At 39.4% G+C, this 26,546-nt stretch overlaps 1 pseudogene; it reads right to left on the reverse strand.

Moving 5' to 3' along the window:
* Positions 1–1,949: 1,949 nt before the first annotated feature.
* Positions 1,950–21,154, reverse strand: LOC101638612 (annotated as a pseudogene).
* Positions 21,155–26,546: the final 5,392 nt, after the last annotated feature.

The following is a 26,546-nucleotide window of genomic DNA, read 5'->3' on the forward strand; positions in this document are numbered from 1 at the left end:
AGGAAATTTTGGACTAATTTGGTGCCTTGTAGTTATTAAAGAATAAATGAGATAGAACTTGACTTAAAAGTTAATAAACTACTCATCTTTGCCTTTCTTCTAGAAATATTCTGTTATTATTATAACACACTATTATTATTTAATTATTCAACTAGGAATCTATCGCCCTATCAGTTTCTAAAGTGCTGGATGTTTTACATACAGAATTACTTCACTGCTCAGTATAGTACTAATACAGCCTTTCTAGAACTTACAGCATCTGATGTTCAGTTGATGCTGACTTATTGCCATCCTCTGTGTGTCAGAGGACAACTGTGTTTCATGGAGTTTTAGTGGCTGATATTTTGGAAGTAGATTCCCGAGCTTTTCTTACAAGGTGCTTCTGAGTGGAGTTGTGCTGCCAACATTTGATTTAACTAGCAGTTAAGTGTGCTAACCAATTACACCAAGAACACTTTTTTTGTTTTGTTTTGTTTTTTGCAGAGTTGATGGGGTGCTTTAAACTTCATAGCATAATTAAACGTATCCCGTAGACATTGCCTATATTGTGTCATATGTTAATTAGGTTTCTATTCAACTGTTAAGTAATTTATTTTATTTTTGACTATACATTTCACTGAATTGATCACTCAACTACTAAGGATCTCACATATCAATGCCTATTTATCATTACCACTCCTTATACAATAAATCATTAGCAATGGCTGAACCATTTGACCAATGTCTTCAAAATAGTGCAAAAGTAAACACTTAAACATTAAAGCTATTTAGAGATCCTTACGTTTCAGATGTTTTTTCCATGCAGAAGCTAATGCAAATTTTAATACGACATCAATTTTTCTGAATCTTGTCATCCAAGATGTCTTTAATAATGCTAATTCAATGTTATTTTCTGGACTTAGTGAATAAATATTTCAACTCTTGACAGTTAAAATAGGAACCTGTTTTCCTTCTCCCCAAAGTGAGTTTGTTCTTTCAAATAGATGTGATAACAATTCTTTCTAAATTTGAAAGAGAAGCTTTAAACCAACATTAGCTTACTGCATTACAATTTTTATTAATTTCCAATAGCTCTCACTGCCCCTGAAATTATAATTATTATTCAAATTTATCCATCAAACAATAGCCAATGTTGAAGATTGACCAAATCTGCAGTCAAGATGCATTGACATTATTGTTGATTGGAATGGGAACTTTGCAAACAAAGTGAAAAGATCAGTGGTTGGAATTTTTGCTTGGGTGATAGAGAAAGAAAACTAAAAAAAACATGAGAGAATTTTTACAAGACCAATGACTTCTTCGTGGAAGACACTTTTTTCCACAACATAGACAGCTACCATACACATGGACCTCACCAGACAGAAAACACTGGGATCTAAAATCTATGATAGTGGGGGAAGGAGACAATGAAGAAGCTCAATATCATCAACCAAAATAAGTTCAGGGACCAACTATGGGACAGACCATCAATTGCCCACATGCAAGTTGAAGTTGAAGTTGAAAAAATATTAAAACAAACTTGAGCATTACATTACAACGTTGAGTACATCCCACCTGAATTGAGAGAAGCTCTCAAGAACAGGTTTGAATCATTGCACAATAGAGATGAAAGAGCAGATGAGATTTAAAAGATCATGCTTTAAAACGTCAATAAACGGGAAAGGAAGAAAAGACCCAATTAATGTCAGAAGAGAGTCTGAAACTTTCCCTTGAACTCAGAGTAGCTAAAGCTTATTGGAGGGGTCAGGGACAACAACCATGCAGGAGAAGGATTGAACTTTCAAAAGACAGCTAGAAAAGACCAAGTAAAACATTACCATGACAAGGGCAAAGAACAGAGTTAGAGAAACAAAGGGAAGGAGATACTTAGCACACCTTTCCTCTTCAGGAAGCATTTGTTTGATGCTCCAACTTTTAGAGTGCTCATTGAGGACAGAAAATCAAGACATTCATCCTGTGTCCTGTGTAACCCTGCTAAGCTTCTGAATCTTGGGTTTTGCAGACATATACCCCTGTTTCTCTTCAATACGGACAACCATTCCACCAAAACTGATGGTCAGTTTTCACCTCCAATTTCAACACCTGACTGTTCAGGACTGTTTTCCATTCAGAGAGAGAGGCCTTGTCTAAGGGAGACGCAGTGGTGACTGTGCAGAGAACCACTCCACGGTGGACGCCCCCAATGGCTGAGAAGGTCGAAATGACTCCCAGGGTGTTGATCAAGCCACTGTTTTCTGCAAGCAAGTTGATCAGGTGGGACGTGATGGGAGAAAAGCTCTCTGGTGGTGATGTCCTTCAGGCTCTTCACTGTAGAATGCTTCGCACGGGGATTCAGAATCACAAGAGCCACTTTAGGATTCTTCAGAAGTGGTGCTGCGCTCAACAATTCCTTTTCAACTTGATCCAGTTTATTTTGTTTCGATACAGCAGAATCAAGGGCAGTGGAGTAGTGACCTCCAACACCATGGGTTTGAACAGGTAGTCTCCCAAGCTTGGAAAATGGTCCAATCACAGATTTACTGAAGCGTCGCGCCCAGGAGCGCCTGGTCACTGCTGGGCCAGTCAGCTTCACGTGGATGGATGTAGGTCAAATCAGAGACAGAAGTGGGAAGTGCTTAGGATATCTTAAGCTGAGAGGGTTGAAGAAGAAATTTAAACTTAGAATTGCAACATTGCAGGTGAAATGATGGATGATTCAAGAAGCCTCCAAAGATGATGGGCAGAACACACAGTCACAATACCAAAAAGAACTGGTTAGCATTCAACCATTTTAAGATCAAGAACCACTAACATTGAAGGAAGACATCCAAGATTCACTGAAGGCATTCATGAAAATCAAGGCACCAGGAAAGGACAGCATACCAATTTCATGAAATGTTTCAACAAACAAATACAGCAATGGAAGCACTCCCTAGTCTGTATAAAGAACTTTGGAAGATAGCTATCCAGTCATCTACCTGGAAGAGATCTATATTTGTGCCATTACAAAGAAAGATGATCCAACAGAATGCAGAACATGTCAAATGACATGATTAATATCGCACACAAGTAAAATTCTGATGAAGAACAATGCAAACAGTTGCAGCCAGTGCATGGACAGAGAATGACCGGAAATGAAATCTGGATTCAGAACAGGATAATAAGTGAGTTACAACGTTGCTGATAGTAGATACATCTTGGTTAAAGTTAGAGAACACAAGAAATATGCTTAGTGTTTTATTGACTGTGCAAAACTCTGTAGCTCATAACATACTATGAACACTATAGTGAAGAATAAAAATTCTAGAATACTTAATTATGCTAATAGGGAACTTGTACACAGACCAAGAGATCCCATGTGCTGATTTTCTGTGCTTCAGAGAAAACTTGTGCTCCTAAGGATTCTCGTGGCTGTGATCTCTCGGAAATAGATTGTTAGGTCTTTCTTCTGAAGAGTCTCTGGTTGGGTTTGAACATATGACCTTTTGGTTATCACTACTTTGATTGGTAATCATACATACTCAAGCACTCTACTTGTGCAGCACTCTTTCTTTAACATCCTTTCAGGTGGTAAAGATTAATATTAGCAAAGCAAGGAAAAAACAAAGCTTTCAAGATCATTCCCCTAAATATTACCTCTTCTGTGCTTTTAGGTATTTTAAAATGTCATCCGTTACTATTTCACGATCTTAGTGTTCTTTCTTATAAAACGGTCTACACATAGTTCACTTAATTATTTATAGTTGATTTTATTTTATAAAATTTTCATGCCTTACCAAGGAATCATGATGGTTTAGTCAATCTAGTGAACAATAGCACCCAACTATTGGGGAGGTGTGAAGGTTATTTTTCAAATGACACGTGTAGACTTGTTACCACTATCAATTAAAAATAGATACATATTCTTTTTAGAAGTCTTGAAAATATAAAAAAGTAAAAAAAATACATCATTGAGTAATGTTTTAATGAAGGAGAAAAAAGTTAAAGGAAATTTGAGGCTTTTTCTTTTTTGGATGAAAGCTGATGATCCATCTCAAAGAACAAAGGATCTATAGGAAAGGTGATGTAAAATGTTGACTTCTTGATGAAGGTAAATTCATTACATTCCAAAGATAGTACATTTGCACTTGAATTCACTGAAGTTTCTGTCCAGAAAGCGATCTCGCTTATAAAGACAGAAAAACAATTTACTGATATTCATTCTCATTTGGAAGATAAATCAATAACTACATAAAGCCTGAGTAGCTTGTTGGCACAAACTTGCGTGACCTTATTTTCACTTAAATGCATCAAGATTTGTCCTGGCATTTTAAAAGAAACACTTTCAAGTTGTCAAGCAAAAAAAAAAAAATCTATACAAACAAGTGAATAATTGAATTATTCACTTTTCATGCATATAAATAGTGGAGGGGCAGGGGCAAAAAGAAATAGAGGAAAGGAAATGGATTAGATTTTCCCAGAGAGCTGTCCAAGGCTGGAGAATATTGAGCTTGAGAAACAACCACACCACTAAGCAGAAGTCTGAAAAGGCGCCTCCTTCTGAAATCAGGCCCCTTGGCCTGCTGGGCACGTACGAAAGGACAGCAGCCTCACTGTCCTGGGAGCCCCTTTCCCTCAAACCCTCTCTCTGATGGTTCATGGGGTGAGTCTGGAGGGGGCCTTCCTGCCAAGGGCCTCCCTTCTTGGCCGTACATCTGTCCGGGATCATGTTATAGAACAGAAATGTTTGTTTTCGCTCCTATTAATTTCAACTGGCAGGCAGTTATTATTAGGATGAAAAATTAAGCCATTGATGCGTGGAAGTCTGCTTGACTCTATCCAATATATGGAGTTAATGCACCAACATTATTTTTTATAGCTGATTAAAACTACTTATGTAGGCTGCTAGCCTCTTCTTAGGCAGAAAGAAATGCAAAATGGCAGCCGTGTTGGCATGACGCACACCAAGTGTTGGCATGACACACACCCAGTTAAAGGCACCAATGGAAACTATGCCGCGAGATCAATACCACCAGTGATGGGCTCTATTCTAAGATCAGGTTTTATTTTTATTAGGCTTCCTGCAGGAAGGAAACAAAATGCATCTCTTCTCATTTTCTAAAAATAAGCCCCTGCCCTCCTTGAGTAGCATTGTTATTTTTAAGCCTGCTATTTTTCCTGTGATTTAGCGAATGTTTCAATTAACATTTCTGCTACTAAAATATTCCTGTAGCAATTACAGCTTTTCAGAAAACCAATGAATTGCAAGTAAAGCCACTTCCTATTTATAAACCACTCTTCTAATATCTTTAGGAGCTGTTCATCTCCTTTAAAAGATTTGAATCATAAAAAATGCAAAGCACAATAAGTACTGATGTGCCGCTTTTCATTTTAAGAGCTTCATAGTGATAACTCATTCAGGCCACCTCTGTAAAGGTCACACTGGTGACGACGTCCACTAGACCAGAACAGTATTGCATCTCCGGGGCCCAAGTCTCTGGGGCACTCTTGACTAAATCAGCACATTAACATCTGGGGGTTTTCAACCCCAATTTCAGCAATGTTTCCAAACCATGAGTAATGGATAGTGGTAACAAACACTAGTGATCCATTATTTTGTATTTAATAAAACTAGGAAGCAGTTAAAATGAAAAGCAGCATTACTATATTTAAATAACATTCTATGTGTTTCTCAAAAGTACTTCAAAAAGACTATGAAAATAATATATAACCTAGAAAAGACATGGTTTCTGTTTTCCAGCGAATCACACATACACACTTGGAGACAGCATATCTCCATGACATGGAAACTAGGTCAATCCCCCAAACAACACACACACAACATGCAAGAATGTAGATTAATATAAAAATAGGTTGGAAGAAACACAGAATTTAAACACTGCGGGACATAATGGCTTTCTTTCATAGAAAAATAAAATCAACTGTCTGAATTCTGGATGAAAACCAATTTCAAAATTTAGTTTTAAAAGCCAAGCTTTGATTATTTATATGCTGCCCAAGAGCTGGTGCAAGGAAACTATCTACTTTTCAACCTTATTTTACATATGCTATGCATATATTTATGCACGCATGTGCCTATGCACACATACATGCATACATATATGACATATGTAAGCATTTGGCATGTGCCACTGGTTTTGTCTCTATATTTATTCCGTCCGGGGTAGATAGTAAGACTTGCTAATCAGCAGATAGTGAATCAAGAGGTAGGTTTACATAGGTAACACTGAGCTTACAGGGAAATTTAAAACATTCGGTTGCACTGTGGGAATGCCTGGCTTGATTTCAGCAGAGATTCCATGTTGTCAACCACACTCATGCGCGTGCCCTGGGCGTCTGGTTCAAGTGTCATCCGTCTTGCCATCTAGCATGTTCTTGTAAATATGGCCAAAGTAAATAATCAGTGGCCTGGAAAGTGAAAGGCCCATTTATGGACTAATTGCTGAACAACATTCTCTGCGAGCCATCGCTGTGCTTTTGATTCCATTAATCAGGCCTTCGGTGCCTCACGTCTACTGATAGTCAACGGGGTTTCCTGTGAACAAGTTTCAGAATGCAAACTAGTCTGGAAGGTGGACATTTCATTGTTTGAGCGTCAGTCGGAATAACCCTCGCTGGCTCTTTCTTTTCAATACCTGCGATAGTGAGAAATGAGGAGAAACCTAAGAAAGGGCTGAGGGGATGCAAGCTCAGGAATGTGGAAACACTCGTAAATCCTTCTGCCCCTCTTAGTCCTGGCTACACACGATCCAGATTCATGCTCTAGTTTGATGGCTCCCTCGCATCCTGCATCGCCTGCTACTCATCTCCCTGAGCTTTTCTGCCTGGACCCTAAACTACTCAATATTTAACAAAATGGGAGTCAGACTCTAGAAACACTGCCCCTTTGTGTTTTTGCATGAAAGCTGCTTTTAACTGGACATGTCCTTTACAAGCATGAGGACCTAAGTTGGAATGATGTCCTGTGGCATTGCTCTAAGGCTCTGAGGTCTTCTGGAATGGAGGGAGACTCTTGGAGGGTCTCCTCCCACAAACATGTTAACCACGCCTCCTTCTTATGTCTAGGATACAGTCACTGTGACCTGCATTGAAAGTCGGATGCTTCCTTCTTCTCTTCGGTCAACTTGTTTTTCATTAACCTCAGTCACGAAGGCTTCTAAGGCTAGGACAGACCTCACAAAGGCTCTACATTCATTCTTTCAACAGATATTTATTGGGTGCCTGCCATACATCGATGCTGATGTGATGATGCCAAAGACAGTATTTCTAAACCCCTAGATCTCACACTCCAATGTGAGGTGTCATAAGTGAACACACACAAGGAACACAGTTCCTGATGCTAGTGAGCACCAGGACGAACAGACTAGGGTGCCCCTGAGGGACAGTTCAGGGAAGAGTAGTGCCGGGTTGCATAGGATGGCTGGGAAGGCTACTCAGAGTTGTGGTTGGGCTGAATGATGAAATGTGGCTCAATGTACGAGGACACGGGGGAAGGGTGGAGCCAGAGAAAGCAGAGCGTGTAAAGGCCTGGAGTTAGAAAATCCTTTAGCATGTTGGAGAAACTCTATGAAGGTCAGGGTGTCGGGCATACAATCTACATGCACTGAATGATCTGCTTTCCATGTCTGCTTGGATGACATCTTTTGGGGGGAAACTGGACACATCTGTGATGTTGAAGCAGCCCCATACATTCTCTACCCCATAATTCTGACTCTTAGAATGGGTATGTCCGTCCATGTATCAGATAGCTGAGCTGTTTTGCCAAGATATTGGTATATTTTATCCCTTCCGCCCACCCCCCTCGATTCATATTGCCCAGAAACGGATCACCAAGACTGAGCGTCTCCCAAACACTTGGAATTGGAAGGATGTGGCTCATTTATCTAACGGAGAAATGACCAAATACATTGCGGGAATAAAGAGAACTGGTTTTCTGCTAACAGTTTTTCTTCCATTCTTTTCCATTCCCTTACATCCTTTCTTTTTCCCAATTCTCCGTCTTCCAGTTATTTATCTTTTTGTCCCAATTCAGCACCTTCCATTCCTTTCAGAGCTGTTCTTCACGATCATTTAAAATTGTTTCTAGTGATAGAAAAATGGCTAGATTAATAACACCAAGGAGTCATTTGCTATTGAGTTTTCCCACTCTTTCACGTTTGGTCCCTAATTTGGTAGCACAATGCTCACTCTTGTGTGTACACACACACACACACACACACACACACACACACACACACAGCTATTGAATACAATCCAGCTCACAGAGACCTCGAGGACAGGGTAGAATTGTCCTCAGGTTGGAATTTGAATGTCTGAGCCCGGAAGTCTTTATGGGAGTAGAAAACCTCACCTTTCCCCTACAGAGTGACTGGTGGGTTTAGTAGCCCACTGCATAATCCACTATGCCACCAGGGTGCCTCTGTTGACACCGTCTGTGACGTAAAAAAAGAATAATAAAACGGAAGTGAGTAGTCAAGGGAGGGAAGTCTCTGAGATCTAGTTAATAAGAAGTGTCCACTCCTGGTTCACTACTGGCATTACGAAACCAGATCCAAAGTGACCTTTGAAAATACGAAAAGCCACTGCATTCTTTCATATTTCCCTTAGATCCTGACAGGCCCTACTTATGGCTCCGGCCTCTTGAACTAGGAATGAGCAATGGCTGAAGTTACCCAATTCTAATTTTCAACACACTGATTGGAATAATACTTCATCGTTCCATAGTCCTTCGGCAAGCGTCCGACTCAGGATGATGATGCAAACTGATGTTGCAAGTTTTATTATCTTCGTTAAATGCTCAAGGACAGATACAGAAAGATTTCTCAAGATTGATGGACAACTGAAACAAGGATATTGGCAAACAAAGAAGCAACCATAAAAGTTTCTATCTGTGGGCCCAATGAGATAATGAAGACAGAAGTTTATTTAAATCCTTTTCACTGGCTACCTGCTGATTTCTCCTGGGGGGTTCACTCAGAGGATGACAGACGTCTTCATATAGCTAGTGCAGACCTTGGTTAAAGTCTAAATATCACAGCATCAATATTTTTGGTCCAATAGGGTCAAGAAGATAAATAATATCAATGCATTTAAGATCTATAGCTCTCATAGACCTCTATTCCTTGCCTTTACATAGCTGAAAAAATGGCACGTAAAAATATACTTTCCAAATAATTTTACTGCATTTCATAGTGCTACATAGGGATTGCAAAACAAAACCTGTCATGTTTTTACACAATTTGTATGTTGTGGAGATACAACCATAGAAAGTAAATCAGATGGAAAGATTTAAAAAAAATAAAATGGTTTGCTTTCAGTGCATATCTTTTGGCAGATTAATTCTACTTAGAAGGGTCTATTCCCTGGTAGGAGAAGGTGGGAGTTTGTGGGCAAGAATTAGTTATGTCTATTAACCAGTTTGGGTAATAGGAAGAAGGTTAATCCAAATGTAAAAAAAGGGGGATTAACCAATAAAAATCAATGTTTTTATATAGCAGATTATGCAACCTTTATAGCACATTACCGTGGAAACATGTTGGAGATATACTTTAAGTGAAAACAAGTACCTGGAAAATAGTCTGTATACATTAAACCTGACAGAATTATTATTTTAGGGATTTTTTTTTGAATCAAAAGTGGTTGAATGCAATTTATTACTGTTCAAAGTAATGTGTAATTCCAATTTTGTAAATGATACGCGCAAAACAACCGTGTGGATATGTGTCTTTGTGTGCATAAAAAGCTTAAAAAAATAGTTGCTCTGCTTTACAGTTGTTGTTTGTAAAATAACTGACTAATGAGCTTTATTTTTGTTGTTATAATATTCTTTTTCTACTCTCTGTATTTCCCAACTATTTTTTTCCAACTCATTTGTACGTTTATTGCCCTCATCATTCTCAAAACATTTGCTTTCTACCTGAGCTCTTGGTATCAGCTCCTCATTTTGAGCCCTCCCTCCCCACCCAATTATTTTTTTATGAACAAGATTTTCTTTCATAATAAGGACTGTGGTAGTTACATAAATCTGTTGTCAATTTGAATATTAAGAGTGAAGGGGTGGAGTCTAGCCTGTCAATCAGGATATAACCAATGAGGCCTCTGTGTGGGCATGGCCTTCTCCTCAGGATTCTTGGGAACTTCTATATTCTTCCTTGGAGGCAGGAGACACACACTCTCTCTGCTCACTCCCTGGCAGCCAGAGCCTCAGAGCTGGAGAAGCCACATGGAGACCCCTGCCAGCACTGATATGCTTACACCACCACTGGATTCACAAGACTTCCCACCCACTGGCCTGTGGTCTTCCTGCATTTGGAGTCATTGCCTGTGTTTCATGAATCTGAAGAGGACTTTACAGATTGGTATCGGACAAATGGGCTAATATCGGACTTACGGACTTGATCTGGACTGGGCTGGGATGTTTTCTCAATATTCAATTGCTCTTGTATACAAAGCTCTTTCTTATACACATGAGTGCTCATGAATTTTTTTAATCGTTTTATTAGGGGCTCATACAACTCTTATCACAATCCATACATACATCAATTGTGTCAAGCACATTTGTACATTCATTGCCCTCATCATTCTCAAAACATTTGCTCTCCACCTAAGCCCCTGGCTTCAACTCCTCATTCTTCCCTTTCTGTCCCCCCTCCCACCTCCCTCATGAACCCTTGATAACTTATAAATTATTATTTTGTCTTATCTTGCCCTGTCAGATGTCTCCCTTCACCCACTTTTCTGTTGTCTGTCCCCCAGGGAGGAGGTTATAGCAGATCCTTGTAATCGGTTCCCACTTTCCAACCTACCATCCCTCCACCCTCCCAGTATCACCACTTACACCAGTGGTCCTGAAGGGATCATCCGTCCTGGATTCCCTGTGTTCCCAGTTCCCATCCATACCAGTGTGTACATCCTCTGGTCTAGCCAGATTTGTAAGGTAGAACTGGGATCATGATAGTGGGGGAGGAGGAAGCATAAAAGAACTAGAGGAAAGTTGTATGTTTCATCGTTGCTACATCCCACCCTGACTGGCTCGTCTCCTTCCCGAGACCCTTCTGTAAGGGGATATCCAGTGGCCTACAGATGGGCTTTGGGTCTCTACTCCACACTCCCTCCCCGCCTCATTCACAAGTGTGTCCATGAATTTGTTTCTGTAGTCAACCCAGGCTAACATAAGGACAAACAAAATATGACTTCACTTTGGGGAAAAAAGAAAGCAAGAAAGCATTTGATGGCACCAAATGGTGCGAGTGTACTTGTCATTCAGAGATGTTAGCTCATTCTGCTATTAGCTTTTACTCAACTGATTCCCTCTTTCCTTACTGTAGTTAACCAACATAGACCTCATTGTAGAGTAGATATTCCAAAGAATATTTGAAGTAGAGTGAAAGATTAAAAATGTGAGTGAAAGAGTGCATAACCTGACATTGAATTAACTGACTAGAACCTTCAATTAGTTAGAATATGCTGAAGCAAAAAATGCCTATATCAAGAGTTTGGTTAACATACATGCATACAAACACTCAGATGTATGAATACATGCAAGAGTTTGGTTAATATATAACTACACAACACAGAGATACATTCATCTGATTCCTTTTGAGTCATGTCAAATAGTTGTTGTTTGGTATGGCCACACAAAAATATTAAACACCTCTCAGGAACAGCAAACTGAAGACTGACGATGTATGTTAGTGTGAAATGAACTAGGCTCAGTATTCTGAGGTTTTCCCCTAGCACTCCTTGCTCTGAGCTTCTTTGTTTTGAGATAATCCCAAGACTTAACCACCTTGGGGTTTCCTTACCCCAATGGAAGATCTAATGCTTGCTCATTCCGACCACTCTGTGGTTGTGGAAATCCAGGCCTTAATTTGTTCAAAACTTTCAGTATCTATTAATGTCCTTCCTCAACTATTTGCTCTTGGTAAATACTATAGACATCAATGCACTTTAAGCCCAATCTCCTATTATATTTACACCTACTATTATGATCACTGACAAATGTGAGATCATGATCACAATTATGGCCTGCAGAAAGCTCAAGATCTTCAATAAGCAAAGAAAAGTTAGATTGTCCTCACTCAGTTGTTCTTTCTAAAGCAGAATTATAAATTCATATTTCAGAAAATTTTTCTTAAACAATCTATGAACCAAAATATTTCTACTATGGTTCGGATGACAGTGATCTTGCCATCACATTGAGCTGACTTCCTGGGAGCATATAGTTTAGTTAGAAGGAGTCAAATTTTACTGATTTCTACAGGAAACCCTTTCCCAACAATTATTTTATCATTCAAGATGTTGGGTTTTAATGAAGACCATTGTAGCTATTTGTCTTCCTCAACTCCTCCCTCTGCTACATCTACTTTTTTACTGCTCCAATGGTCCTGAGATTTTGTATATAATAATCATCTGTGAATTATGTTTCAAAAGTAGATTAAGAGCTTTCATGTCCTGATGATTTTATTCAGGATACCTGCATTATGGTGATGGTGAAGAATATTGTATGTATTATTCACTCCCCAAAGCACAAACAAATGTGTTTTGGAAAAAGTAAGGCCAGCGTGCTCCTTAGAGACAAGGATGGCACATCTCCTACTTACATACTTTGGATATATTATTAGGAAAGCCAAGTCCCTGGGGAAGGACATCATACTTGGCAAAGTAGAGGGTTAGGGGAAAAAGCAGGCCTTAGACAAGATGGATTGACACAGCGAATCTCAAGCATAAGAATAATTTTGAGGCCGGCACCGGACGGGCAATGTTTCCTTCTGTTGTTGACAGAATCACTACGAGTCAGAAATGACATGAAGGCACCGAACAAGTACAACGAGCTTTTTCTCCCGTCTCTAACCCTTTCTACAGGGAGGAAACCATCGTCCAGGAATCGTGAGAATATCAGCTATCTCACCTCACTGCAAATAGCAAATCCTTTACCATTTTATTTTGCTGCTCTAAGAATTTCCTTAGTATCTCACACACAGTATGTTTTCTAGAGCCACCTAATGAATGTCCTAAATTAGGTGGATTACCACAATGCCCTTATTCTCTAACAGTTCTGGAGGTGAGAAAACCAAAGTCAAAGTACTGGCAGGTCATGCTCTGGGGTCCATTTCTTCCTCATCGTTATTGATGTTGCTGGCATTCCTTGGACTGTGGACACAATCTTCCTTTTTCATCACAAGGCCTCGTCCTTCTCTGTCTATATGGCTCTTATACCCTTTTTATAAGAATTACAGTGAGTCTTGGATCAGGACACACACTAATTCAGTTGAACCTCCTCTTAGCCTAATTATATCTACAAAGAGACCTTATTTCCAAATATTATCATATTCACAGAAAACAAAGACTGGGAACTTCCACATATCTTTGGGGTAAGGGCTACTTAAATCCATAATACCTATTTCCATAAGTACTTTAGCAGGCAAGCCCTTTCCCAAGAGAATGTTTTTGCTCTCTTTATATGAAATGAAACCCCCAGGTAATCAGAAAAGCATTGGGTCTAATTTACTGAGTAATTGAAGTATATTTGGCTCCTTTTAAAATATCCTAAATGTTTTATTTTAGTGAGGTTCATTCTTTTTCTTTCATGATTTTTATTGGCACTTCCTCCACATAACACACATTTTAATAGTTCGATCATATCAAGAGAAGTTGTAAGTCATTACCACAATCAATGTCAGCACATTTTCTTTTTCATTGTACTCAATATTAGTGTAATTATTATTATTATTTTTAACTGCAGCAACAATATACACAACAAGACAGTCTACAACTAAACACCTTCTACATGTACTTTTCAGTGCCATTGATTATACTCTGTTATAAAGCCATTATTGATACTTTTTCCAAAATATTCCAGTACCATTAACATCAACTTGACACACACCCCCTAATAAAAACTCTACATCTTTCACCAATGGTAATCATTGGTCAACTTGGGATTTGTTTTTAGTAGTTTTCTTGATATACAATTACACATTTACTGATAAGTCACTTTTAAAAGTGCTGTATATACATCAGCACAATCCGTTCTAGTGTTCCCTCTCCTCCTGCATTCTTTATTTGCTCTTATGTGATGATGTTTCATTTTGGACACCAAATATATTTTCATAGCTTTCATTTTGTGTGCCTTTGCATGTACATTTCTGAAAATAATAGAAGCGCTGTTCCCCACCCCCACCCCCAACCCGACCCCTTAAAGCCACCACTTGATAAAAGTTGTGCTCTGTGAGGGAAAATGCAGAACACGAAGTCCACCTGCTGTCAGCACACAGCCCGAGAATTTTCTTTCTGTTCAACGTGAACTCTAGCCTTCCCATTTCCCAGGGCTCAGAGATGACTGGCCCAGCTGTGATATGTAGTCTCCAAACACAGGACATCTGGACAGATCACATGAACAGTTCATCTTTCGTTATTTCTGTTTGAAAAGCGATGCCATGTTTATGGAACGAAGGACTTGTTTAAATGAAGGCCTGGACATTGTGAAGGCCCTTGTCATCCTTCGTTGGCTTCACAATTGATGCAGTGAACCAAGGTCTCCTTACATATGTACACAGACATCAACGCACCCTTGCAATGCATCAGCCTATAGTCATAGATGCATACATGATATATTTTAATTTATGTACACATGTGTGTGGACGTATAAATATGTATATATGTACAAAGAAAGAGAAAGACACACAGAGAATGATTTTTTTCCCCTTTAGATACTTAGGGAAATCTCTGAACCCATTAAGGCTATTGTATCCATTTTTCGAAACCTTAATAGGAGATTGGAATTATGGGATATGAGCATAATATGAAAATAATATTTATTATGAAATCACAGCTATTAATAATCTTGCATTCTTTCAGTGAAATGCACAATTTGAAATTAAAATCCCATAACTCTCTGATCTTTTAAAAGAAAAACGTTCATGCAAATCCATTACCCCAAATGGTTCTGAAAGGCAACTCATCATTTTCTTGAACTTTAAAATGCAAGGGAAGCTCTATGCAGAATAGTTTCACATAAATATGGGTGAACATGCCTAGAGCTATTATCTTATTACTGGAAATTTTTGGTCAATCCGATTTGACCTTACTTGCCTGACTTTTCTTGATCAAATTTATCAAAGACCACTAAAAATTCCTTGTAAACTATATTCTTAGCTTCTGGATACCATAATAGTATATGCTCAAAGAAATCATTTAAAGCTCCAACAGCATCGCAATGAAATCTAGGCCCAGAGCGTCAGTGTGTTTGGCTCTTTGTGGTCTCTGATGCACCTGCCAGCATCTTCATGGAGCTTTGGAAGGGGAGAAGATGCCTCGCTGACTACCGGTTGGCTGTCTCTGGTCTACCAGAGTCCGCGCTGGTACTGCAAGAGGTGCGACAAAAGGACCAGACCCTCAGGTGTAAAGCAGTTTAGCAGAGTCAACAAATGATTTATTATGAGTCACATCGAATATTTGTATTTATTTGCATGTGATTAAAAATATAATTGCACTAGTTTTAAGATAGCTGCACTTCATGAAAAAACAAACAAATCCCATGCTTCTTAGCCTTCCTGCATAGTCTGTGCCCCATGTGACTAAATCTTTTCTAGCGCTTCTTTGTGTAGCATTGCTCTTCTTGTCTAGTCTACACTACCGTTTTGCATGTGTGTTTACCCATGTGCAGACCTGCACACATTCGCGTGCTCACACACAACTAACTTGAATTCTATCAGCCCAACCAAAATAAAATGAGAAAAAACAAAAACATTCTGTTGTTTTCATGTAACGTTTTATTTTTAGGGATAATTAAGGAACGTGTTCATATATTTACTTATTCCAGGTTTGTGTGTTGTATTTTGCCTTCTCTGTCCTTGCTACCTAGAGCGGGATTGTACCTTTGCAACATATTCATGTTACATAAATTAACCATTATTGGGGAAAGAGAAGGCTCTAGTTGATGATTATGAATATTTCACTTCACAAGTCTTTGTGCTCTAGGAAATCCAACTTAGGGTCACATTTTCATGTGTTAATGGATCCACTGACTATTACAGTAGTAAAAGCTTACCCTGACAATTAAAGTACAAGCACTGGCAGGGGTCCTCAAACTTATTAAACAGGGGGCCAGTTCACTGCCCCTCAGACCATTGGAGGGCCGAACTATAGTTTAAAAAAAAAACTATGAAAAAATTCCTATGCACACTGCACATATCTTATTTTGAAGTAAAAAAACTAAAACGGGGCAAAACACCCGGCGGGCCAAATAAATGTCCTCGGTGGGCCGCATGTGGCCCGCGGGCCTAGTTTGAGGACCCCTGGTATAAAATGCTATTAATTCTATTGCTGTTGTTGAGAATACCAAAACATACACCATTTCAACAGTTTCTATGCTGATGACATTATTTCAGTTCTGCAATCATTCTCACCCACACTGCCTCAGTTTTACTCCTCATTCACATAAATTCCCTGCCCCCTGAGGCACCTGTATAATCTTTCCATGCCTATTGTTAATTAGGTCCCATACAGGCATCTTTGAAGAGAGCATGGTACTTGCAGCAGTTAACTTTTAGTAGCTAAGCTAAAACATGATTTGATTTTACAAGACTAAGGGGGCATATTTTTGGTTTTAGGATTAAAGCACATTAACAACTATTTTACCCACATTTCCTCAGACATTTAAGTGATCTTTAACATTATTATTCGAGTATTTTTGAGTACACAGCCCTAGTCCAATGAATTATGCTTCGGTGAATAAACCCGTAAAATCCTAAATTGAAGGATACAAGACTTCCATCATTTTAAAGCTCACATTGCTCCAGACAATGACTTATACACAGTGGTCATGAAGGGAATGCCTGTGAAGTAGCTCTACTCATGACCCTAGATGACGCAACAAGAACTCAGCTGTTACATGCTGTTCAGTGGGCTCCGACGCACGGTGACACTGCGCACCGCAGAGCAGTGTGTTACGTTTGAGCCCACAATTACAGACACTGTGTCAACCCATCTCATTGAAAGTCTTCTTCTTTCACTGATGCTCACTTTGCCAAGCACCAGGTCTAGTCCACCTGACCACATGTCCAAAATATATCAAACTAAGTCTCACGCGCATCACTTCTAAGGAGCATCCTGGTTGTAATTCCCTCAAGACAGATTCTGTTTGTTCTTCTGGTAGTCCCTAGCTCTTCTATATCCTTTATCAGCACCGCGATTCAAACGCACTGTTTTCTCCCGTCTGTCTTACTCATTAGCAGCCTTTACCATGCAGTTGAAATGCCACGGCTTTGGTCAGGCCTAGCTTAGTGAGCAAAGTGACATCGTTGTTCTTTAACACTTTAAAGAAATCTTGTGCAATAGATTTGCCCAAATGCAATATGTGATTTGATTTGATTTCTTGACTGCTGCTTTCATAAGCATTGATTATGGATCCAAGTGAAATGAAATCATTGACAACTTCCACCTTGTTTCTGCTTATCAAAATGTTACTTGTTAGTGCAGTTATGAAGATGCTCTGGTTTTTGAATACTGAGTTATAATCCATAATGAAGGCAGTAGTCTTTGATCGTCATCAACGCTTCAAGTCCTCTTTGTGTTCATCACGTTATATGCACGTGGCACATTGCTGATATTAGATGCAGCTTGGTTAAAAGTAGAGAATACTAGATAGGTGTTTACATGTTGATTGGGCAGTGGAATTCATGATAAATTATGAATAATATGGCAAAGAATGTAAATTCCACTAAACATAATTATGCCCATATGGAGCCTTTACATGATCAAAATTCAGTTATTCAAAAAGAACAAAGATTCTGCTTAGTTTAAAATGAGGAAAGGTGTGTGCCAAAGTTGAATCTTCTAACCATACTTACTCAATCTGCGTGCTGAGCAAATAATCTGAGCAGCTGGCCTTTACAAGGCAGAATCTAGTGTCAAGATCGGAGAAAGGCTCATTAACAATAGATGGCACGATGAAAGCCAAGAAGACTTGAAGCACACACTGATCAAGATCACAGACCACAATCTTCAGTGCAGAGTAAGACTCGATGTAATTAAAATGAAAATCCTCACAGTGCCAAAAACAACATTGATTAACAGAGAAAAGATTGAAGTCATCCAATATTTCATCTTACATGGATCCAAAATTAAAAACCATGAAGCAGCAGTCAATAAATCAAATGATGTATTGCACCGGGCAAGTTAGCTGGCCAAGAAACCTTCCAAATGTTAAAGGACAACAGTGTCACTTTGAGGACTCAGATGTTCCTGATCCAAGCCATGGTCTTAGCAAATGCATCATATGCAGGTTAAAGCAGGGCAATGAATATGGAAAACCTGAAATTATTTGCTTTTGCAAGATGGTGTTGGCAAAGAGTATCAATAGACTGTCAGAGGAACAAACACATTTGCTTGGGGTGAAGTACAGCCACAATGCTCCTCAGGAGAAGAAGGGCCAGCTTTCATCGAACATCATTTGGATATGCTAGGAGACCAGCTCCTGGGAAAGGAAACTACGTTGCCTAAAGTGAAGGTCTCAATGCGATCAATCGGCACAGGGACTGCAACCCTGGGCTCAACAATAACGTTCATGGTGCGAATGGAGCAGGCAGGGCAGTGTTTGCTTCGGATGTACGTAGGGCTGGAGCCAACTTGAGGGTCCCCACAACAAAACAACAGGTGGTGTTAGCAAACTACGTATAAAAGCAACAGGTTGCCAAATACGTAGAAAGTCTGTCAATGAGCGCTCATAAAATGTAGTTTTTCCAAAAACCACAGGTATGATACTATTTTTCAGATAATTCAGGCAAAAATATATTTAATTTTAAAAAATATTATTTGTTTCAGGCTCATGATTTATAATGCATTTCTTAATATCCAAACATATGGCTATTTTCACGGTGTCTTTATTACTGATTTACATTCTTTTACTCTATGTGATGGCAACCTTTCCTGATTAATTGATTTTTGCTACGTGTCCCAGTTTATGGACTAATTTTATAATGTTTCATTTATATTTAAGAATATTTTCAAGGCAGTTGATGAAGATAGCAATTTTCTGCATATCAATTGATATCAAACTATCTGTAGTGAAGGATCAGAATTTCAAAATTAAAATCTATCATACACTCAAAATTTTATGAATACAATAAAATGAGTTACTAGAAAAGAAAGGACCAAAGTACTTAATTATCGTAACCTGCTACATTTTATTTTTTTGTCTTTTTAAAAATATTTTATAGCATTAAAAGAGCACAATCTCTGCCAAAAGATTGCTCAAACTTGACATCCATATACTTGTGCACATGATATATATTTGTTTTGATTTTGTTTTTTCTAATAAGGGTAGTTTCCTTGTTTACTACCCCTTTTTTTTTATTTGTTCCTTCCTTAGATGGACTTTTCTTGTAATCCTTGAATTTGTGCTTGGCATTATGTTCATATTTTACAGAGAAATAATTTGATTTACTTTAGAATCAACTTAATAATAACCAATAATAGCAATGATACTAATGCCATAATCATTTTCCATTACTTTTGCCATAATTAAAGAGATACCAGCAAAACAGGGCTACTTTAATCTAAATCGAAATCTAAATCTAGGGCTATAGTCTGTAAAAGTTGTTTTATCTATAGTTTATCTCTTCAAGATCTCATGCCAAAGTGGGGAAGATTTACCTTTACTGAGTCTGCACTGTAACATTCAAACCAAGTCTCAACTTCCTTCCCCAGATGCTGAATTTCTTTGGCAGTTTAGTAACAGCCAGGCAGTTACAATCTCATAAGGGGACCAGGCACCTTGTAGCTGTCACTGTAAACTAAGTACACCTTTCATCTCCTTCTGACACCTTCCCCAACCACCTTCCCCGATTTCTGGCAAAAAAAACTTTGTGTGAACATTTGTACCCATAACACTTCCTGGTTTGGTGCTTGTTTTAAGCACTTAGAAATACTGTTGAAGCAATTTGTTTCCAAAAACCTGACTGAGCAAAAGCCTTCTTTTGAGAGGACTCAGCGGAAAGCAAACCCATGCTTTAGTCTCCCTGGGCTCTGAGAGACTAGAACTAGCTAAGAACTCAGACAGCAAACTCGATTTTGCAAAAGATCTCAAGCTAGCTTTGTGTAAAACATCAGAAAGCAGCCACACTCATCCCCTCCCAGGTCTCTCCTGCTTAGAAAGTGTCCTTCCAATTACACGAAAAGGTTTCCCGGCACAAATAATTTCAAAGTACAATCCGACATTCAAAACAGGTTCACTCTTGAAACAAGAAAAATTAGATGTGGTCTGGGTTTTTAAATATCTTTTGACTGCTTCCTAGCTATGAGTTGGCTTTCACACAGCACAATAATACTGAGATTTCAGAAAAGTTATTGTTGTCTTTCATTTTGACCACACTCTTTGTAACCAGCTGACACACAGCCACGTACCCCCTTCCTCTCTGTGCCCGCACTTGGCAATACCTTAGATTTCGTACCCTCAACTGTTGAAATTCCAAGCCAAATATATGAGCGCATTAGTCATTAAATCTGTTTTTCTTTGACGTCGCATGTTAGAGGTAAATGCATAACTGCTGATCATCACAACATTGGGTTTGGGCCCATAACACTAGTAGTACACAGTCATATGCCTACCTGCACAGCACGGCCAGGTAGCGTTCTCATCCGAAACACTGGGAAATGATGAATGTGCCACTCTTCTCTCCCTCCATCACTTCTTCTTTCACATAATGGATTACCCTGGAAAGAAAGAAGTGTTTATTATTCATAGTGGAAAACCAGATAACTGCAGCTCAATTAAAATGAGAACGACACATCCAACAGAGTCCTGCCACAGGGAGTGTGGTTTGGACATGAAAGGTAGAATCATTAGAATACAGGGTTTCATTATGAGGTACATAGAAACGAGCATTTCTTCTGTACCTGGCTACTGGAAAGCCACTGTGCTTAGTACGTTGACGTCTACATTCAGGTGATAGTCTTTCTTCCGTCCTGCTGGGAAGGGTGGAGATAAGCGACTCAGGATGATTTCTATCTCCTGTGTGTGTTTATCTCTTGAGAGAAAGCCTTCGGATGCCGAGGAGGAATCCTGAGCATGCAAGTGTTCCTTATCAGCAATCCAGCAATACACTTCCTTAATCAGTCGTGCCAGCCCCTGTCCCATCACAGCTGCCACCGCCACCGCCACCGCCACCGTCATCAATTCCATCAATCAGTATCGAGCACCCATTGGGTTACGAATACGTGATGCTAAACCAAAGCAAAGCACGTGTACAGAAAAGCAGAGCAAAGAGTGAAAACGTTTTCACAAAACGGAACTTTCAAGAGAGCGAAAAATGCTTTAAAAATAGAAATAACAGAATTCATGAGAAACTGGAGAGTTTCTGTTCAAGTTTCTGAGGATATTGGATGCCTGGTTTCCTGTCTCCTAGTCAGCTCTGATTCAGATCGCCTGCTCTCAGTGGGATGTTGCTCCCAGCCTGGCTTCTCACCTCGGTTATATTCTCCCCCTTTCACAGCATCACCTCCTGCCTTGATCAGCCCTCGTCCCTTGTTGTGATGTGCTATCCAGTTGCCCCTGATTCATGGTGACCTTATGTAAATCAGCAGAACAAAGTGCTGCCCCGTCCAGGCCACTCTCATCATCCTTCTTTGTTCGAGTCCACTGTTGGGGCCACGGTCTCAGTCCATCCGCATCTAAGAGCTTTACTGTTTTTGCTGGCCCTCCATTCAACTGGACCGCCTTTGCTAGCCATTGATCTTTCCTCATGATGGGTCTCCATTAAGCAAGCTCAAGTCTCACCGTTCTGGCTTCTAATGAGGATTCTAACTGTATTTCTTCTAAGATTAATTGGTTCAACCTTCTGGTAGTCCATGGTAGAGTCAGTAATCTTTGCCACACTTTGAATACAAGTATTTCTCCCTTAGTGTCTAGCTTTCATGTGCTTATACAGAGATTGAAGATACATGACTATGGACAGCCACACCTAAATTATATTTACATTGCCAATTTGTAAGTGGTCAGCAGTTCGAAACCACCAGCCACTCTTTGAGAGAAATGTGAGGCTTTCTACTCTCATAAAGTTACAATCTCTGAAAGTCACAGAGGCAATTCTGCCCTGTCTTATAGGGTCACTGTGAGTTGGCATCAACTCATTGGCAGTGCATTTGGTTTGAGTTTTTACTTCCCCCAAAGTACTGTAAGATCAAAAGTTTACTATGAAAGGAAGTAGTTAGATCTGGGGGTCTTTGAGCTCAGCACATCACTACTGAAAAATTTAAAATGGAATGCTTTTAGACTTCCTCGATTTTAAAAGTCTCTTGATGGCATCTTCCACTAGACAAAAACATCTCATAGACTCTCCCTTCTCTGGTCCCAGAGCCCTGTTATCTTTTTGTGCCTACTCTCTTCATGCCCCCTCCTTATCTCCCTCCTCATCCTTTCCATCTCCAGGTGCCCAAACAATAAAAATTCAGATTTTATCATGGAGAGTAATGTTTTGTCTTGCTCATCCTGCTATACCTTCTAGCTGTGCATTTGGCCTGTTTCATAACCAAATGATCAAAACATATGTCTGGTCAGCAAAAAAGAACTGTCCTCTTTAACATAAGATTTCAATGAAAACCAACAAATCAAACGCGTTGCCATCAAGCACTCTCCAGCTTATCCCTATCATGTAGGACAGAGTACAACTGGTCCTGTGGGCTTCCAAGACTATAAAGCTTTACAGAGCGGACAGCCTCATGTTCCTTCCATAGTGTGGCTGGTAATCTTGAACCACTGACCTTGTGGTTAGCAGCCCAATGTGTAGCTAAGCATGTCAGCCACCAGGGCTCCAATCTGAGATTCCAAAATAATTATTTAGTGTGTCTGTGTGTGACTGTAAATATGAAGATAATGTGTGTGTACCTATAAAAGCATACAAGTGCTTACACACATACACATACTTTCCTGCCTCAAACAAATGTGTGCATTTTCTTTCCTATGTAACGTTTTCTTTGATTGACCTGCCACTCATTTGGAAGCATCTGGTAAATTTACAGATCTTAACCTGTATTCATTATGAAAGAAAGAAATAATTCATTATGAAAGAAAGATAAATAATGTACAATTTATAATTCATTATGAAAGAAGGATAATGTATAATTTATTAGATATAGATAATGATATTTTTATTTGCTTCATATGCATGTGAAAACTGGGCAGCGAAAAAGAAGACCAGAGAAAATTTGCTACGTTTGAGTTATGGTGTTAGGAAGGAGACTGAGCAAACCAAGGACTGCCAAATAACAAACGAATCTGTCTTGGAAGAGGTGCAACAAGGATGCTCCTTGGAAGCAAGGATAGGGAGATTTTATCTCCTAGAACTTGGCCTTGCTATTAGAAGAGAGACCACCCCCTGAAAAAGAGCATCAGACTTGGCAAAGGAGAAGGTCAAGAGTGCAAAGCCCTCGGTGAGATGGACGGACACAGCCATTGGCTGCAACGGTGAGTCCAACTGGAACAACCGTGGGGAGGGTGGCCCAGGCCAGGCAGGGTTTGGTTCTGTTTCTCACGGGTTGTTGTGAGTTGGAACCGAGTTAGCTTGCTCAATCCCGGTCAAGGGACAGTCCAAAGCTGTTGCTGTAGAAGCATTTCCAACTGTCACCTAAAAACAATACAGAGAGAGATCTACACAGAGTGGATCACTTGTCATGGCACCCCGATGGGGGAATTTATAGAAAGTTTCAAATACAGTTGAAGGGGAAGCTCTACATTGCATGCCACATACCAACATTTCCCCATGCCACATACCAACATTTCCCTCAGATGGTTGGATTACCGTCTTTTTCTCAACTTTTAAATACCGGTGGGCAGCTACTCCCTTCTTCTCATTCTGGCTTCTCACAGTCTTCTTGGTTGTTCTTACATGTTCTCTCCTCTTTTTCCCTAGCTACATTTGGTATTCTTTCTCCTGAGCAGCAGGTTTGGGGTTGAAGTGCTCCTACGCCGTGAGCAGACTGCCATTGAATCGACAGCAGTGCCGGGACCTGAGCTCTTGGCAACTAGCTCAACAAGCCCGGAGACCTGCTTCTTAAAGTGTGCAGCTTTGAGAAACCTTGTGGCTTTACAGCGTGCTCATGTGGTCATCACAAGAATGACTCGATGCGCTCGATTAGAAAGAAAGAAAGCACAGGCCTGACTGCGAAGCAGCACTACCACCAGCAACAGTAGCTTATCTTTCCAAAGAACAAAGGTTATGCGGTAAGGAGACAGATCACTGGAACAGAACAGGATCTCAAATGAACATAAATACACATAAAGATGTAGAACATGTGAAAAGGTTGGCATGACATATCAGTAGAAAGTCAATGGATCTATTCAGTAATGTTTACTAAGGAAAATCATTTGTAAAATGGATGCAAAACTTATACCATATCCCCAAATAAATGTTAAATCAACTGACGACTGTATCATGCATCCTATCATGACTAAAGAAAATCAAGAAGCTTCACAACTGTGCTTCTAATTGGTTTCTATTAAAATCTATGCACATTTTTAAATAGAGTGAAAAAAAATTGACGACTGTATCATAAAAATGAAGATACATGAGATTCAAAAAATTTTTAAACTGTTAAAAGTATAACATACAAAATGATGATCTGATATGTAACCCCCCTGCTAAGTCAAAATAAAAATAAAAATAAAAATATATATATCACAGTGGAAAACATTTGTACAACTGTGCAAAAAGAAATGTAATAATGTCAAAATATCTACATGCAAAGGTTCCCACTATAATTGTGGTCAAAGTCAAAAGTAAACAGGAAAAAAATTTAATTGCATTAAAATGTTGGAACGAAAAACACCAGTCACATGAGCATTAAAAACGTAAATTACAGATAATGGGCTAAATTATTTTCCATATAAATAGCTGATCGAATCCAATAAGAAATAGCAGTGATCAAAACCAAACCAAGGTATGTCCCGTTGTCTACAGATGGGCATTGGGAAAAAGGAAAATGAGCTGATTCCGGGAACCCAAGAGGAAAGCGAATTTTGGGAATGATGAGGGCAACAAATGTATGTGCTTTACACAATTGATCTATGTATTGTGATGAATTGCATGAGCCCCAATAAAATGATTAAAGAAACAAACCCAGAAAACTACGCAATGAAAAAATAGTTGCAAACAAAGACAAGCTCACTCTTAGTCAGAAGTGGACCACCTAAGAAGCTTGTTCTTTTTTAATTTACCAGGTCGGCCACATTCAGAATGTTTGGTCACACATGGTATTCATTTAGAGGAAATGACATTTTCACTTCCTGCTGGGCTAAGTGCACATTGTTACAACCTCTATGAGGTACAATTTATAAATATCAAAATTTTAAAAATGTATATTCTCAGTAAGCCTGTCATTGTACTCTATAGATTAGCCTGCAGATTATATACATATATGTTGTCTTTCAAGTGATATATCACTTGTATTTTTTACTTATGCAGGTAAATAATTTTGAGAAAAAATGTATTGGTCACCAAGCAGAAGAAGAGTGAGCAGATGGAATAGCAGTATTGGGGCAGGTGGGGTGGGGGTGGGGATCTGATCATTCCATTGGTGCCTCAGTTGACCTAATTTCTGGCATCATTGTTTGGTGGCATTGGTTCAAGTCGCCAATAGTGGTTATGGTTATGCATTGGGCTGCAAGCCACAAGGTGGGAAGTTCATAAACCACTTCCCATTTCTACTGTAAAAAAGAGTCTCAGAAACTCACTGGGGCAGTTCTACCCTGTCCTATGGGCTCACTCTGAGTCCGTGTGGACTCGATGGCAGTGAGTTTGTTTTTGAACCTTGATGGGAGCAGATATTTACGTTGGCTGTCAATGTCCAAGGGTTGCACCAGGACACTTAGTTGTGGCTTTAGATCTATTCAGAAATACATTTTGCCCTATTAGCCAACGTTGAAAGTTAAGATGATTATTAAAAGAAGAAAGCAGACACAGGCCAGGTAAGATAATATCTGACAAGGAACTAATCTCTAAAATTTATAGAAAATTTCACACCTCAAGAACTAAAAGAACAAGAAGACAATCTGATTAAAAAGTGGGACAAGGACATGAGTAGATAATCCACCCTAGAAGACATGCAGGTTGCCAACAAAAATACATGAAGAAATGGTCCGGCCATTCACCATCAGAGAGATGCTAATCAAAACAGCAACAAGACACCATCTCTCCCCGGCAATTATAGCAAAGTTCAAAAGAACAGCCAATGCTGGTGAGGGCATGGGGCGGTTGAAAGTCCTTTTCACTACTGGTGTGACTGTGAAATGATAAAACCACTGTGGGAAAAGCTCTGATGCTTCCTTAAAAAGTTGGAACGAAAAACACCAGTCACATGAGCCAACAACTTCACTACGATGTATGTATTCGAGGGAAATAAGGGCAATGCCATGAACAGACCCAGGCACCGTGATGGTCATTGCAGCAGCCTTCACAAGAGCAAAAAGATGGAAGCAGACCGTGTCCACAAGATGAATGGTTAAACAGACGATGGAAGACACACACAAGGTTGGTAGGCAAAGGACCCCCGAAGCACCTCATCACATGGAT

The sequence above is a fragment of the Echinops telfairi genome, unplaced genomic scaffold (genome assembly GCF_000313985.2).
Source record: "Echinops telfairi isolate 266 unplaced genomic scaffold, ASM31398v2 ScPeMD7_2573;HRSCAF=3158, whole genome shotgun sequence".
Taxonomy (NCBI): domain Eukaryota; kingdom Metazoa; phylum Chordata; class Mammalia; order Afrosoricida; family Tenrecidae; genus Echinops; species Echinops telfairi.